We start from the raw sequence: 14,989 nt of genomic DNA, 5'->3' as shown, positions 1-14,989 counted from the left end.
AGGACATTTCTCAGGATGTGGCAGTGAGCTCAGTGCTCCTTAAGCTCTTCAAAGTCGGCCTGTAGCGATTCCTAAATGTGGCTTCAACGATTAGGAGCCCCGCTGGTCCCACAACCTAACGTGTGAGTTTTGTCCTCACACGTACATAGAACAAAAGTATAAAGACTCTTACAGCCCTTCGTTTGATTTGCCCAGCAACCTCCCTCTGCACCTTCCTCCTAAACAGAACTCCTTTCTTGGAAAGAACTTCTCCTTCCTCAGCACCGACCCAGGGTTACCAGGGCCAGGCAAGTCATGTAGCTCTGTCTCCTCCATCCTCCATGTTTGCACAGGGACAGCTCCCTGACCCAGGCTGCAGCAGTCACAGTCCTGCTCTGGGTTTTCACACACATGCTGTCAAGGTCAAACCTCTTCCCTCTGGGTTCCAGCTGTCAGGTACTTTTATCCCTGTGATGGGAAGTTCTCTTTTGAAGTGACAGATGGTGAAGCCAACATTCAGGAGGAAGTTGACACAAGGGAAGGAAGTTCCACTTTTTAAGGCAACCACAATTTCAATGTCAGTGTCATCCGTTCTAGGCACATGTATGTGTAGTTTTTAATTTTAATTTATTAATAGTTTTCTCATTATAAAAGCAAATCATGTTTATTGTCACCAATTTGGGAAAAACAGAGAAAATGATTGTTATCTTTTTATTCTTTTCCTTCCTTTTCTTGTTGCCCACTTTTTAAAGGCAGCCTTGAGATTTTACTAACATGGGCTGGTCTCTTCGAGCTTTGTCACTCACAGCTCCATGCAGGTCAAACCCAGACTTCCTACTTGGTGCCTGTGCACAGTGGTCTGTACTGAGAGAAAGGCAGGAGGTAGGAGTATTTGGTAGGAGGGTTTCTCTCCTCCTGCAGGACACCATTCCTCACCTTTGTGCACAATCACAGAGCGTCCTACCCCCACGGCTGGCACTAAATGACTTTGCTTGGGTTTTGGTTCACCCAAGGGAAATGGAGGACCCTCTTTTCTTTAAAGTGAGAACAAGCCCTAGCTAGTTTGGCTCAGTGGATAGAGCGTTGGCCTGTGGACTGAAATGTCCTGGGTTCAATTCCGGTCAAGGGCACATGACTGGGTTGGGGGCTCAATCCCCAGTAGGGGGCATGCAGGAGACAGCCAATCAATGATTCTCTCCCTCATCATTGATGTTTCTATCTCTCTCTTTCTCCCTTTCCTCTCTGAAATCAATAAAAATATATTTTAAAAAATAAAGTGAGAACAAATCTGAAAATCACCTAGGCTCCTTTTATTCTCCACACCATTCCCAATTTTAGTAATAATTATACACCTACATAAACTGGTTGGTTTCCATCACGGGGAGATTAGGTTTAATAACTCTCTTGATTTCAGATTTATTTTCCCACTATGAGGAGTACTGAGTGCAAACAAAACAAGAAAACATTTTTTTTCTTTGAATTGAAGACCAACACACTTATGTAACAGGCAATAATTTTTATATAAAAAAGATAAAGGACATCAAAATTACAAATAAACTACAGAGAAACTACCAAAGAGAGCTTCTTGAAATCTATGTGAACAAAAACCCTATAACTAAGGATATACAGAAGAAAAATCTTGAGACTGGTAGGAGTGGTAGAGATGCAGAACAGGTTAGTCCCACACCCATGTGTGGTGGTTAAAAATCGGGAAGGATATCCCAGCTATGAAGGTGCCCCCTGAGGATGGCGGGGGGGGGGGGGGGGGGTGTGGCTGTGTTTAGACCCCATATCAGGCCCCCAGCCCAGGATCCAGTGTCATGAAGAGAAGTCCTTGTAACTTCTAGCTGTGAAAACCAGTGGGGATTGTGGCTGAGTAAGGTCAAGGGGTGCTGGAATTCCACACATTCCTTTTAAAGGGGCCTGTGCATGGACTTACCTGGACTCACTTCCTCTGAGGTCTGGCACTGGGGCAGCTGCTTGAAAGGTGTCAGGAACATGTGGGGAGGGACTGAATTGATCTGCATCAGGGTGAGAGATGGAGAGGCAAGTTTCTCCCAGACAGAAGCATTGGCAGAGGCCATTGTTTCTTTTCTGAGCCCTCTCTCCACAAAACTGGCAGGTGGTACATGTTCAAGTCTCCATCAACCTAGCTAACACTATTGGCCCTGCCCTGGTAGTTCCCTGAAATCTCGTCCCAACCAACTTTTGGGCCCACTCAAGCCATTTCTATCAACTTTTCCATACAAATGGCCTGTTTTGGTTCATGCTTAAAACTTTGCTAAAATCTGTCAAACAAGCTGTATCTTGCTAAGCTGTATCTAGCAGCAGTTGGCCTTGGTTTGCAGCTTGGCCTCTTTTGGGTACTTCCAAGCCTAGCACAAGTAGCAGCCATCTGAAGATTGCTTTGTAGCTCATCCTGGATGGTCCTAGTCAGGGAACAGATGGTGGTTGACCTTGGCCAACACCTCCCCAGAGACAGCACCTGGTAGACAGCTTCAGACACACTGAAGTACCACCCAACAACCTTCATGAGCAACAAACTCCAGGGTGGACTCAGTGGGCATCAGAGCCCAGCTGAAGCAGTCCTGCTTTGTGGAGTCAGCCCCTGCACAGTGGTCATAGCCAGTTCTCAAAATCAATGGCCTGGGTGTATATCATTCCCATTGACATGCCAAGAGCAATCAAGGCTCAACTACATCAGGAAGGTGAACAGAGCCCACATGGAAGAAGGGGCACACCCTGAGCACACAGCTCAGGTAAGTGGGGGAGCTGCAACACTGGGCCCCACAGGACACCTACTACATAATGCCACTCTACCAAGACTGGGAGATGTTGCAGCTCTACCTAATGCTTAGAAACACACATAGGAGGCAGCCAAAATGCAGAGACAAAGAGACAAGTCTCAAATGAAACAATAGAACAAAAATCCAGAAAAAGAACTAAACAAAATGGAGACAAGCAATCTACTAGATGCAGAATTTAAAACACTGGTTATGAGAATGCTCAATGAACTTAGGGGCAGAGTAGAGGAACTTAGTGAGAACTTCAACAAACATCACACAATACAGTGTGCAGATAATGTGTTGTAGAATTGTCTACCCGAAACCTATATAATTTTGTTAACCAGTATCAACCAATAAATTCAATAAAACAAACAAAGGCTATAACATAAAAATATAGATAAAAGACATAAAGAACCAGTCAGAAATGAAAAATACAATAACTGAAGTGAAGAATACATTACAGGGAATCACAGTAGAATAGATGAAGCAGAGAATCAAATCAGTAATTTAGAAGATAAAGAAATAGAAAACAATCCGAATAGGAAAAAAAAAAAAGATAGTTTAAGGAACCCCTGGGACACCTTCTAGCATACCAACATTTGCATCATAGAGGTGCCAGAAAGAGAGCAAGAAATTTAAAACCTATTTGAAAAAATTATGATGGAAAACCTCTCTATCCTGGTGAAGGAAATAGACATACATGTTCAAGAACCACAGAGATTTCTAAACAAGATGACCCCAATAAGGTTCACACAAAGACACTTCATAATCAAATTGCCAAATTAAAGACAAAGATAATTGTAAAAACAGCAAAAGAAAAGCAGTTACTTGCAAGGGAGCTCCCGCAAGATTGTCAGCTGATTTCTCAACAGAAACTTTGCAGGCCAGAAGGATTGGAGAGAAATATTCAAAGTGATAAAAAGCAAGGATCTTCAACCAAAATTACTCTATGCAGCAAGGCTATCATTTAAAATAGAAGGTGAAATAAAGTGCTAGGAGTTCATCAGCACCAAACCAGTATTACAAAAAATGTTAAAGGGTCTTCTTCAAGAAGAAGAAGAAAGAAAAATGGTTAAAAATGATAATAAATACATATATATCAACAAAGACTGTAAGTGCAAACAGATTAAATGCTTCAGTAAAAAAACATACAATCATTGCATGGGTAACAAAACAAGACCCTTACATAGTCTGTCTACAAGAGACTCACTTCTGATTGAAAGACACACACAGACTGAAAGAAAAGGAGAGAAAAAAGATATTTAATGAAAATGGAAATGAAAGGTAAAAGAGCTGGAATAGCAACAGTTATACCAGACAAAATAGACTTTAAAACAAGGACCGTATCTGGGGTGGTGAACACACACTACAGTGTACAGATGAAGTGTTGTAGAATTGTGCACCTGAAACCTGTATAATTTTGTTAACCAGTATCAACCCAATAATTTCAATAAAAAATAAATAAAACAAAGTCTATAATAAGAGACAAAGAAGGGCAATTCTACTTCTGGTATTTATCTAAAGAAACCCAAAATACTAAATTGAAAGACACATATACAGCCATATGTTCATGGCAACATTATTTACAATAGCCAGGATATAATATTGCCTAAGTGTCTATCAGTAGATGAATGTATAAAGAAAAAGTGGTGCATATATACAATGGAATATGACTCAACCATACAGAGAATGAAATCTTGCCATCTGCAACAACATGAATAGATATAGAGGGTATTGTTCTGAGTGAAGTCAGACAGAGAAGGACAAATGCTAGATTTCACTTGTATGTGGAATCTAAAAAAAAAAAACAAAAACAAAAGAAAAGAAAAAGCAGAACAGAAATAGACTCAGAGGATATTTTTATGGTTGTCCGATGGGAGGGCTGCTGGGGGGATGGGTGAAAAAGATGATTAAGAAATACAAATTTGCAGTAACAGAATAGTCATGAGGATGAGCAGTACAACATAGGAAAAATTGTAATACCTACATATGGTGTCAGATGGGTACCAGACTTATCGGAGTGGTTGTCACTTCATAAATTATATAAATGTTTAATCATGGGGTTGCACACCTGAAACTAATATAATATTGTACGTAAACTGTAATTGAAAAATAAAAAATTATTTAAAAGAAAAAATATTTTTAAAAATGAAAAAGGAAAGCCCCAGCTTGTGGCTCAGTTGGTAGGAGTGTCATCTCAGACACCAAACAGGTTGCAGGTTCTATTCTCAGTCAGAGTTCACACTGCGGCTGTGGGTGCAATCCCTGGAGGCAACCAGTCGATGTTTCTCTCTCTCTCTCTCTCTCTCTCTCTCTCTCTCTCCCTCCCCCCCATCATATCTTCAGGTGAGGATTAAAAATAAAATAAATAAAAAAGAAGTAAAACAAATAACTTTTTGTTACACCCTATAGCTAAAGTAAAAATACCTGTATTACTATTTATGTACATGCACACTCATTCATATAGTCATATGATATAACATTAAATTACATGCTTCTCACGACTGAAGAATTCAAACATGTGTGGAGGAGAGACATGACCAAGGCATGACCACTGACTGACCCTCGATCTACTGCCAGGCCAGAAGGGAGGTTGTTTGTCATGGACCCCTCAGAGACTGTTTAATTGTAAACAATGTTAATGCTGAGAGAATCCAGCAGCCCTCTCCTGCCTCCTGCTATGTGCTGGCTCCTGAACAGGTTGTTATCCAGACCTGCTCAAGCAAGTAAGCTCATTCCCTGTACCTGTTAGCATTCACGAACTAGAAGCTGTGACTATGCCCTTTTTGCCTTCTATAATTCTTTGACACCCGCTAAACAGCCTGGAGGTCCATTTTGCCTTGCAGTCATCCAAGATGCAAGTTGTTTGTAAGTTTCTCTTAATAAACTCTATTAGTTACCAGACTGGAGTGGCCAGTCTCTTAAGTTTTATTGTAAATTTAATTTTTTATTGAATTATTGGGGTGACAGTGGTTAATAAAATTATATAGGTTTCAGGTGTACAATGATATAATACAGCGATTTTCAATCTTTTCATCTCATGGCACCCATAAACTAATAACTAAGATTGTGTAGCACACCAAAAAATATATTAAATTTTTGCCGATCTGACAAAGAAAAATACGTATAATTTTGGACTGCTATTGTGTTGGCTGTTGTCATTTTTTAATTTGACAATCTAAGGGAAAGGAGGTCACTGCCTCTGACTAAATACTCAGGTAATGTATATTTTCAAAATTCTCACAGTGCACCCGTTGAAAATTGCTGCTATAATACATCACTTGTATATTGTATTGTGTGTCCACCACCCCAAATCAAGTCTCCTTCCATCACCATTTATCCTCCATATACCCTCTTCTACCACCCCACCCCTTCCCTCTGGTAATCACACTGTTGTCTGTGTCTACATCCTCAGGTTTTCTTTGCCCTCCGCTTATGGTGGTAGATTATTCTGTCCCAGGACCTTTCCCTGGGTCTGCGTGTACTAACATAATGTTCCTTTATATGAATTTAAAACTCTATCACAATTTCAAATCACTGCAAGAAAACTTGCTTTACTTTCTTTTTCAGACTTTAAGTATACAAAGTTATCAAACTAGGACGTGGAAAGCCACCTGCTATGCACCCATGACAAAGGGCTGCCACAATTCACGACTCAGGGGTCTTCTGGGCTTTGGAATCCTACAACTGTGTCTGTCCACCCTCAACCTGCGATGACAGGAAATGACAGAGTGTGACGGTTTGTAGTTCCATGTGGACATGCGCATTGATGTTTACACAAAAGCGGACAAAAGCATGTCTTATCGTAGCAACAACACAGGCCATGAAATCGCTCTAGGGGAGGATTCCTTTCTCCCCTGTCTTTGCAAGAAGAAACAAAAATCTCCCCAAAACCTCAGGGTGAAGCACATCTGGTGATGATCAGCCTACAGCAAGGTTCAGAGAGGGAGTGTGTTCTTCGTGACAACTCCTGGCTCACTTGGATAGTTTCAAATACACCCTCTTTTGTAAAAGGCACGCGCATATTGTCCATTTATAAGTAATACACTGGGGTTCCCTACATGGGAGTTTTTTCTACAGATATAAAAGAGATAAGCTCAGGGTGAGGTATAACAAGGAAAAGAGTATAAGGAATACACATGTGGGATAAATGTGCCCTTTAAAGAACAATCAATATGGTAGTGAGAAAGACCATTGAAGGGTTAGGAATTCCCGTGAAGTGAGCAATAAGGAGCCAGGTGCTGGAGGCTGTGAGATGAAGTAGAGAGAAGAGAGACACCAACGGTCCAAGTGGCTGAAGGAGAGGACAAGGTTGGCTCTTCCACAGGAAGACCATTCTCATACATTGGAATGTGGAGAGGGAGGTGGGGGTGGCAGAAAAATAGGTGAAGTGGGAGGAAGGGAGGGCATAGGAGTGATGACCTGGAATCTCAATGGGAAACATGGGCTGCATCCCCCTTGCTACTGCATCCAAAGAGACCCTGCCCGAGACAAAGGCTGCCCTCACCCAGACACAACTGAACTCATGGGATTAGAAGATGTGCCCTGTGGCAGCTCCAGACGTAGGCCTCCTGGCCATTGCCATCAAGGTTGACTTTGAACACAGAGGACACTTAGGGTAGAAAGTTTGCCACGTCCTAGGCACCCCGGTTCCCACAGTTTGGACATCAGGTTGCTGGCCACGCTCTGGGGTTGGGAGGTCCATTCCTGGAGCAGGAAGAACTCCTTGGTGGTATTGTACTTTGCCACAAAGTGAGAAAGCCCAAATTCATGGCCCACATTCGTTCACCATGGGATGGGGTGGGTCTAGTGGCCGACTGAGGTTCCTCCAGGCTCTGCTGTGAAGTGTGGATGTCCATCCCCAGGCTGGCCTGAGAGCAGATGGGACACTTGAAGCTCATGATGCTGCCAAAACTTTCCTTGTCCCCCCGGTGTTAGTTAGAGAGGCCGCTGTACGGGTCAGTGCCAGACCCTGTGCTCCCGGTGCTCCCTCAGCTGCTGGGTGCTCGGGAATTTGGAGCTGTCAACCACTTGGCAGCATGGTGACGGAGAAGTTCTCCACGGTGCTGCACATTGAGGCCAGCAGGAGGCAGCACTGATCTTTTCTGTCTCCAGAATGTACACCTGGACCTCGATGCCTTGTCCGTGGGTGACCAGGAGCACCGGAAGCTCGGCTCCCCCTTGTCATTCTTGCAGCTGCTCACCCACAGGTGGATGTCCGTGTCTAGCTTAATGCCCTGCTGGTGGATCAACCCCCAGAGGTTCACCTGGACCTTGTGACAGATGCCGCACATGAAGGGGTGAGGTGCTCCAGGCACCTTCGCCTCATCCTCCTCCTCCATCCAGGGGCCTGCAGGTGTGTGTCTTGATCTGTTGGGGTCCAACCCCAATGGGTCCAGGGATCCCCAAAGGTGTGGACGGAGTCGGCGAAGAATGAATGACATGGAAACTGGTTTCAGTTCATCAGCATAGCGAGGTTCTCCCTCCAGGATCTCCAGCGAAGTTCTGGTCAGGATCTCCAACCAAGTTCTGGTGCCATGTTCTCTCGCTAGGTTCTCCAGCCAGGTTCAGTCACCAGGTTCTTTAGCAAGGTTCTATCCAGGTTCTTTTGCCATGTTGTGTCTAGGTTCTCCAGTGAAGTTCTGTAGCCAGGTTCTGTCCAGGATCTTTTGCCATGTTCTCTGGCTAGGTTCTGGTTAGGATCTGATGAGGATCTGATGTTTATTGTCTAGTTACATCCGTATTTATACCAGCCGATTTTAATCCTGTCAATTTCTATTACAAAGGTTAGGGCGTTTCTTATCTCCATTCCAGGGAGTAAAGATTATGTAGCTTAACTACCCGCCTGGCACTTAATTAAGGGGTTGTATCCCCTCCCTAACCTCAGGGAAAGATCCCCACCTGGGGAAACAACCTTTCTCGGAGAGGTGACCTTGGTTAAAACACATGGCGCTAAAGGGAGCAAACATATTAAGAACAGTATGCTATATATGCCATGTCCATTGAAACATATGCTGTGCAGATGCCTCTTTCCTGCAGCGACCGTGTCAAGCAGCAAGGATGGACCGGCTTCCAGCATTGATCAAGGCGGGGATACCCACCAGGGCCTCTCTGCTCAGGTCTCGGGTGCAGATGCCCTCGGCATGTAGGGTCTGCAGCAGCTCCTCCATCACGGTTGGGCACCAGGAGCTGGATGTCCAGGGTGTAGCAGCCCTGGGACTGGTGCAGGGCCTGTGGGGTCTGGAGGGAAAACAGCTTCTTCCAGACTTTGGTGCGGAGCAGGCGGGGGGTCCAGCAGCTGCATGTCCTGGACTGCTTCTTTCTGCATGAAGTGGATGTGCCAGAGGGGACAGTAGGAGGTCACTCATAGAACATAAATGGACAGAGGCACCAGCTGCACAGAGCACTCAAGGGTCTGAGCAGTGACAAGATCTGTGGGGAAGTGACAAGGAATAACCCAGGGCATTCGTATAGATGGATCTCAAATATCAGTACTGAGCCAAAAATCCAGCTTGTGAATGTCATAAGAGAGATTCTGAAAAAATTGCCTCTGACTCTTAAGAAAGGTCAATATAAGAGAGAGAGAGAGTGCAAAATAAGTGATTTTTGACTGGATTCTGAATCTCAAAATAAATACATAAATGAATAAAAACAGCCATAGAATGAATTATTGAGAAAGTGGCCCTCACTTGAATGTGTACCATATATTTAATAATAATATGTCAATGTTATGTTTCTGCATCGAGAGACTTAATTCTATTGTAGCTATGTGGGAGAATGTTCTCCTTAGGAGATCCAGGTTAACTTATTTAGGGCTGAAATGTCTTGATGTTTGCAAAGTAAATAAATAAACAAATAGGAAAGAGAGAGAGAGAGATACAGCAATGTAGGAACATGTAAACACTTGGTTAATTTAGGCATGGAGCATGTGGATTCATTGTACTATTCTTGTAACTTCTCTGAAGGCTTAAAATTAAAGAAAAAAGATTTATATTGTTATAATATTACACTGTTAGGGGAAATTTTTAACACACATATATCACAAAGGTCTGGAAATAAACACCAAGGTAATGGCGATTGGCCTTGGAGACGGGGGAGAGGAATGAGGTACAGGTGATGGTCAGAGGTGACTGTAGCTTTATATGTCAGATTTATTTCTTTTTTATTTTTAAAATTTCTTTTATTAATTTCAGAGAGGAAGGGAGAGGGCAAGAGATAGAAACATCAGTCATGAGACAGAATCACTGATTGGCTGCCTCCTGCACGCCCCCTACTAGGGATTGAGCCTGCAGCCCGGCATGTGCCTTTGAGTGGAATTGAACTCCGGTCCCTTCAGTCTGCAGACCGACACTCTGAGTCAAACCAGTTAAGGCAGGTTTATTTCTTTAAAAAGCAAAAGTCAGAAAGAAAAAACAATGTGACAAAAATAGAAGTTCCCCTTTGAAACACTTACCCCCTGCCCTCCCTGTCTGGGCTAGTTCTACAGATAATGCTGGTCCAGGGTGGACTCTGTTCACATGTGGCAGCTGAGGCGCCGGGCCTGTGGGCACCTTTCTGCTCGTCGTCTGCTTTAAGCTTTGAGGTGCCCTCTGAACACAATTCTGCTCCAAACTGAGCCTCAGAGAGAAAATTCCTGGAGGGCAGAGAGAGGAGGTATTTCCAGAGAAGGCATTTGGTGGAGCACCATCTGCTTTCAGTCCTAGACGCTGCCAACTCCTCAGGGCCTTGGGAGATACACTGGTAACCTGTCCATACCCAGGAGACTAGGGAGACAGGTGACTAAGCAGAAAAAAGGCATCAGAAGGTGATATTTGCATAAGACCCAAAGGTTAGTTCCTAGAGGGCAGTGACAGTCCTGGAGGAGGGGTTGGTGGCCAGTCATAGTGGGACGACCTGACTTAGATGCCTATTCTTTTCCCCCTCCTATGTCTAAGTTCTCATTTATTTACTTACTAAAATCTCAGGGACACGGAGGAATGTGATGCCAAATTAAGTGAATTATAGCCCTGGCCAGGTAACTCGGTTGGTTAGACTAGAGCATTGTCCTGATACGCCAAGGTTGCAGGTTCAATCCCTGGTCAGGGCACATGTAAGAATCAACCAATGAATGCATAAATAAGTGGAATAACAAATAGATGTTTCCTGCTCTTTCTCTTCCTCTCTATCTAAAATAAATTTTTGGCCCCAGCTGGTTTGGCTCAGTGGATAGAGCATTGGCCTGCAGACTGAAGGGTCCCGGGTTCAATTCCAGTCAAGGGCACATGCCTGGGTTTTGGGCTTGATCCCCAGGGGACGTGCAGGAGGCAGCCAATCAATGATTCTCTCTCATCATTGATGTTTCTATCTCTCTCTCACTCTCCCTTCCTCTCTGAAATTAGTAAAAATATATTTTAAAAAATAAAATTTTAAAGAGTGAATTATGTGCTGGGATCTAGAAAGTTGCTGGTTAAATACCAGAAGGCAAGATAATGCTGTGCCAAGGAGTGAGTTCGTTACTATGGTTAAAACATTTTTGATACCCAGCAGCGTCTCATCATGAGAGCTTCGATTCTCCCCCGTTCCCCATGCTTGGATTCAGTCTCCTCCCAGTATGGCTGCCGGGGCCAGCAGAGTAGCCAGTAGTTTCATTGGAATTTAAAAAATTCCGGCTCCCTGGCTTCCAGACTCAACTTTAATGTCAAGCCTGTAGTATCCATACAAACTGGCCACAGGGTCAGACCAGCCCCTGGGCCTGGAGAGGCAGCTGCCTCCGCTAACCTGGAGCAAGCGGGCCTCATCCCTGCTGGGCCGGCGGGCGGGGGGTGGGGGGTTGGGGGCGGGTAGATGCTGCTGTAGCTGACAATGTGAGAGCAGAGGAGGAGCATGGGGCACGCGCAGATCTAAAGAGAAGCCTGAACTTTTGTGTCAGGAAGAGAACATACAAGTGTCTTCGGCGGGCAAAGTGAGAATTCAGCTTATTAGCATGTTACACAGAGCTGCAGGTTTCAAACCTGTTTGACAGTATGTGATACTTTTTATTTAGTTTTTGCATGATGACCCTGTGCACATCCATGTTTACAAATGAAACAAAAGTCTTACAAAATACTTGACATGGAATGCACGCCGCTATCTTCCTCATCACTCTACTCTTTTCCTGGCCACCTCACTGGAGAAAGGACTGGGGAGCCCTCTAAATGGAACTCATGACCTCTAGTGGTTCCAGCTTCTGTTTCAGGAACATTGGTCAGGGGTAGGACAATGAGCATCAAAAGAACTGAAGCTAAAACACCAAAAAACCGAGGAGCTAATGTATGGCATGGTGACTATCATTGACACCACTTTATGACAGAATTTAAATTTGTGAAGAGAGTAGAACTTTAATTTTTTTCATCAAAAAAGACAAACACATGAGGTGATGAATGTTTTGTTTTAATTAACTAGGTGGTGGAAATCCTTTTACAATGTAAACATATATGCAATCATCACAATATACACTTTAACTGTCTTAAAATTTTATTTGTCAATGATCCCTCAATAAAGCTGAAAGAAAAAAAAACATACACAACAGAAACCCACTAAAAGAAGTTATGTATGGCAGGGGTGCGGCGGGTGGGGGAGGGGCGAGTGGTGAAGAGAGAAGTCAGAGGACTGTTCCTTTTTATCCCGTGTTCTTCACTTCTAAGTGATTTGTTAATATGTGTATTCATTGCTCTGGTAAAAATAAAAAGTACAGCAAAAAAGTCAACCAACGGAATTGCTTGAATTCCGTTCCCTGGTTCACATAACGCTGGTTGTGTTGCTCCTGAAGTCGGCGGCCGCCCTCACCTGTTCCTGAGCTCTCCTACAGCATCTTGTCTTTGTCATGTCCCAACCCGTCTCCAGCTGGATGAGGAACAGTCATGACGTCAGCATGGGTGGCAACTTGAAGCGGCTTCTTTATCTCACCATCAGAGGCTGGAGGCAGAGAGCCAACGGTGTCAGAGGGAGGCCCTCCTTCCTGGCTTCCTGGCTGCCTCTCCTCCCCAGGTGAGCTGGGTGCTCTGGCCTCTGTGTGTGTGGGGGCCTCATGCCCGCAGACCCGAGGCCCATGCCCGCTGTGCAGTGTGACCTCCAGAAGGTCCCAGGCCTGACACCAACAGAACGAGCCTATTTCTTGGGCCTTCAGGAAGGTTGCTCAGAAGTGGACCAACACCGACCACAGCACACCAGGCAGCTTCTCAGATCTTCCTCCAAATAGCCCCGGCTTGCACGGTGAGGGGGTCTTCCTCTGACCTCAGCGCCCTTTACAAGGTCAAAGAGCGCCCTTGAATGCAGCGAGCCCACAGGAATGGCTCAGTTCACAGGACAGAGGGCCTCTCAGCGCTGCGAGTGTTTAAGAGGAAGCATGAAAGAGAGTGAGAAAGAAGGAGGCAAAGTGGTGTGGTGGTACCCCGAGGGTGAGGGCGAGGGGAGTTCAGCCCAATTCATTTGATTATTATCTGCTTTTTAAAAGAAAAGTGACTCCTGAGCTTTGCATATCACCAGGGAGGCTGTTTCGGTTGTATGAAAAGAACAAAAGAAGTTTATTCCATGCTGTCCCCTCCTCCAGGGATAAAGTTAAGATCATCTGTTCAGTGAGTATGGTCCCTTTTCTTGTATTAAAAAAAATCTTCACCTGATATTTTTGTGTTTTTTTTTTAGAGAGAGAGGGAGAAAGGGAGAGAGGCAGAGGAAGAGGGACAGGGAGAGAAACATTAATGTGAGAGAGAAACATTGAAACATTGATTGGTTGCCTCATGTAAGCGCCCTGACGGGGATCAAACCCGCAACCTCTTATTTTGGTGTACGAGAGGACACCAACCAACTGAGCCAGCGGAGGGGCTTTCTTGCATTTTTGGTGGAACTGCAGAATGAGGGAGAGCTTAGTCTGCCGATGAACTATGTGCCCATCAGGTAAGAGCGCAGTAGCTAAGGAAGGAGGCATTGCCCTTTGCATCCGACAAAAGTGGCCACAGCTCTAAAGTAGGAAGAAAGCGAGAAACGGCTCTCAGGGACTATTGCTCAGAGTTGGGTCTTCGGGACAGGGCTATGAGATCCTGAGCAAGTCCCTGCAGAACCACATGAACAGCTGAGCCTCAGGAAACCTTGGGAGAGGAGACCTTCTAGTAGGAAGGAGGAACAGGGAGCCACAGCTGTTAGCAGCTGCAGGATCTGAGCATGGCCTCCAGAAGGGGTTGCTGGCCAGCAGGAGGGCATCCACTCCCTTGGGGACATCTTAGCTTACCTATGGTTCTTCTGACACAAGAGACTTCAGGAAACTGAACCAGAAAATCACTTGGTTCAGCTGGATCTTGTTGGGTTCTTCCTGATGAAAACCAATGACATGGACCAAAGTGGGCTCATTTGCAGCAAAAAAGTCAGAGAATTCCTACACACTGACACCACAAACTCCCACAGAGAAACACCACCCCCCACCTTCAATCACAATTTTTCCTAGTGTTTATGATTCCCAGTAGGAATGATGACATCCGTAGCATCACCTGTGTGGTGGATCTACGGATATGTGGGTCTGCCTACGTTACACTGACATGGCTCCATATCTACGACTGTGTCTGCTCAGATCCATGACCTTTATCTATGCATCTATAAGTCTACTTATATCTACTTATCCATTTTCCTAAACACCTTTGTTATCATATCTGTGCCTCCATCTCTATCCTATGTACAGTGGGGCCTTGACTTACGAGTTTAATTCGTTCCGAGACCGAGCTCTTTAAGGAGCTTGTTAACTCAAATTACTCTATCAACTCAATGCAAAAAATCGGCGAGAGACAGCTGGTATCTCAAAAAACTCATTAGTCAGGACACTTGTAAGTCAAGGCCCCACTGTACTTACAGTGCCCTGAAGTGGTACACACACAGACACACACACACACACACACACACACACACGCCAGCCCCCCATACCTGCGTATATGTGCATGCCTATAAGCATACATGGAAATGTCGCTCTGACGTGTAATCCTAATTTTGGTGGAATAGGGATGAAATTCACCTTCCGCATGTGAGTGAGTGACCGGTTCAGGTTGGTCAGAAGCCCGCAGGCGGCTGTGCATAGGTGTAAGATGCATTAGTTGATTAGCAATTTTGTACATGAAGGATGTGGGTCATATGTGAGGAGGTGACATTTAAAAGGCCACCCAGTCTGGGGGAGGCAGCAAAAGAGGCAACCAGGAGAGAAAGACTGTGTGTCTGTGTGGAGGGGG

This window comes from Myotis yumanensis, unplaced genomic scaffold, assembly GCF_028538775.1.
Source record: "Myotis yumanensis isolate MYYU_CA2020_CCGP unplaced genomic scaffold, mMyoYum1.0.hap1 SCAF_21, whole genome shotgun sequence".
Classification (NCBI taxonomy): domain Eukaryota; kingdom Metazoa; phylum Chordata; class Mammalia; order Chiroptera; family Vespertilionidae; genus Myotis; species Myotis yumanensis.
The sequence above is the reverse complement of the archived record's forward strand: the minus strand, read 5'-3'. Positions refer to the sequence as shown.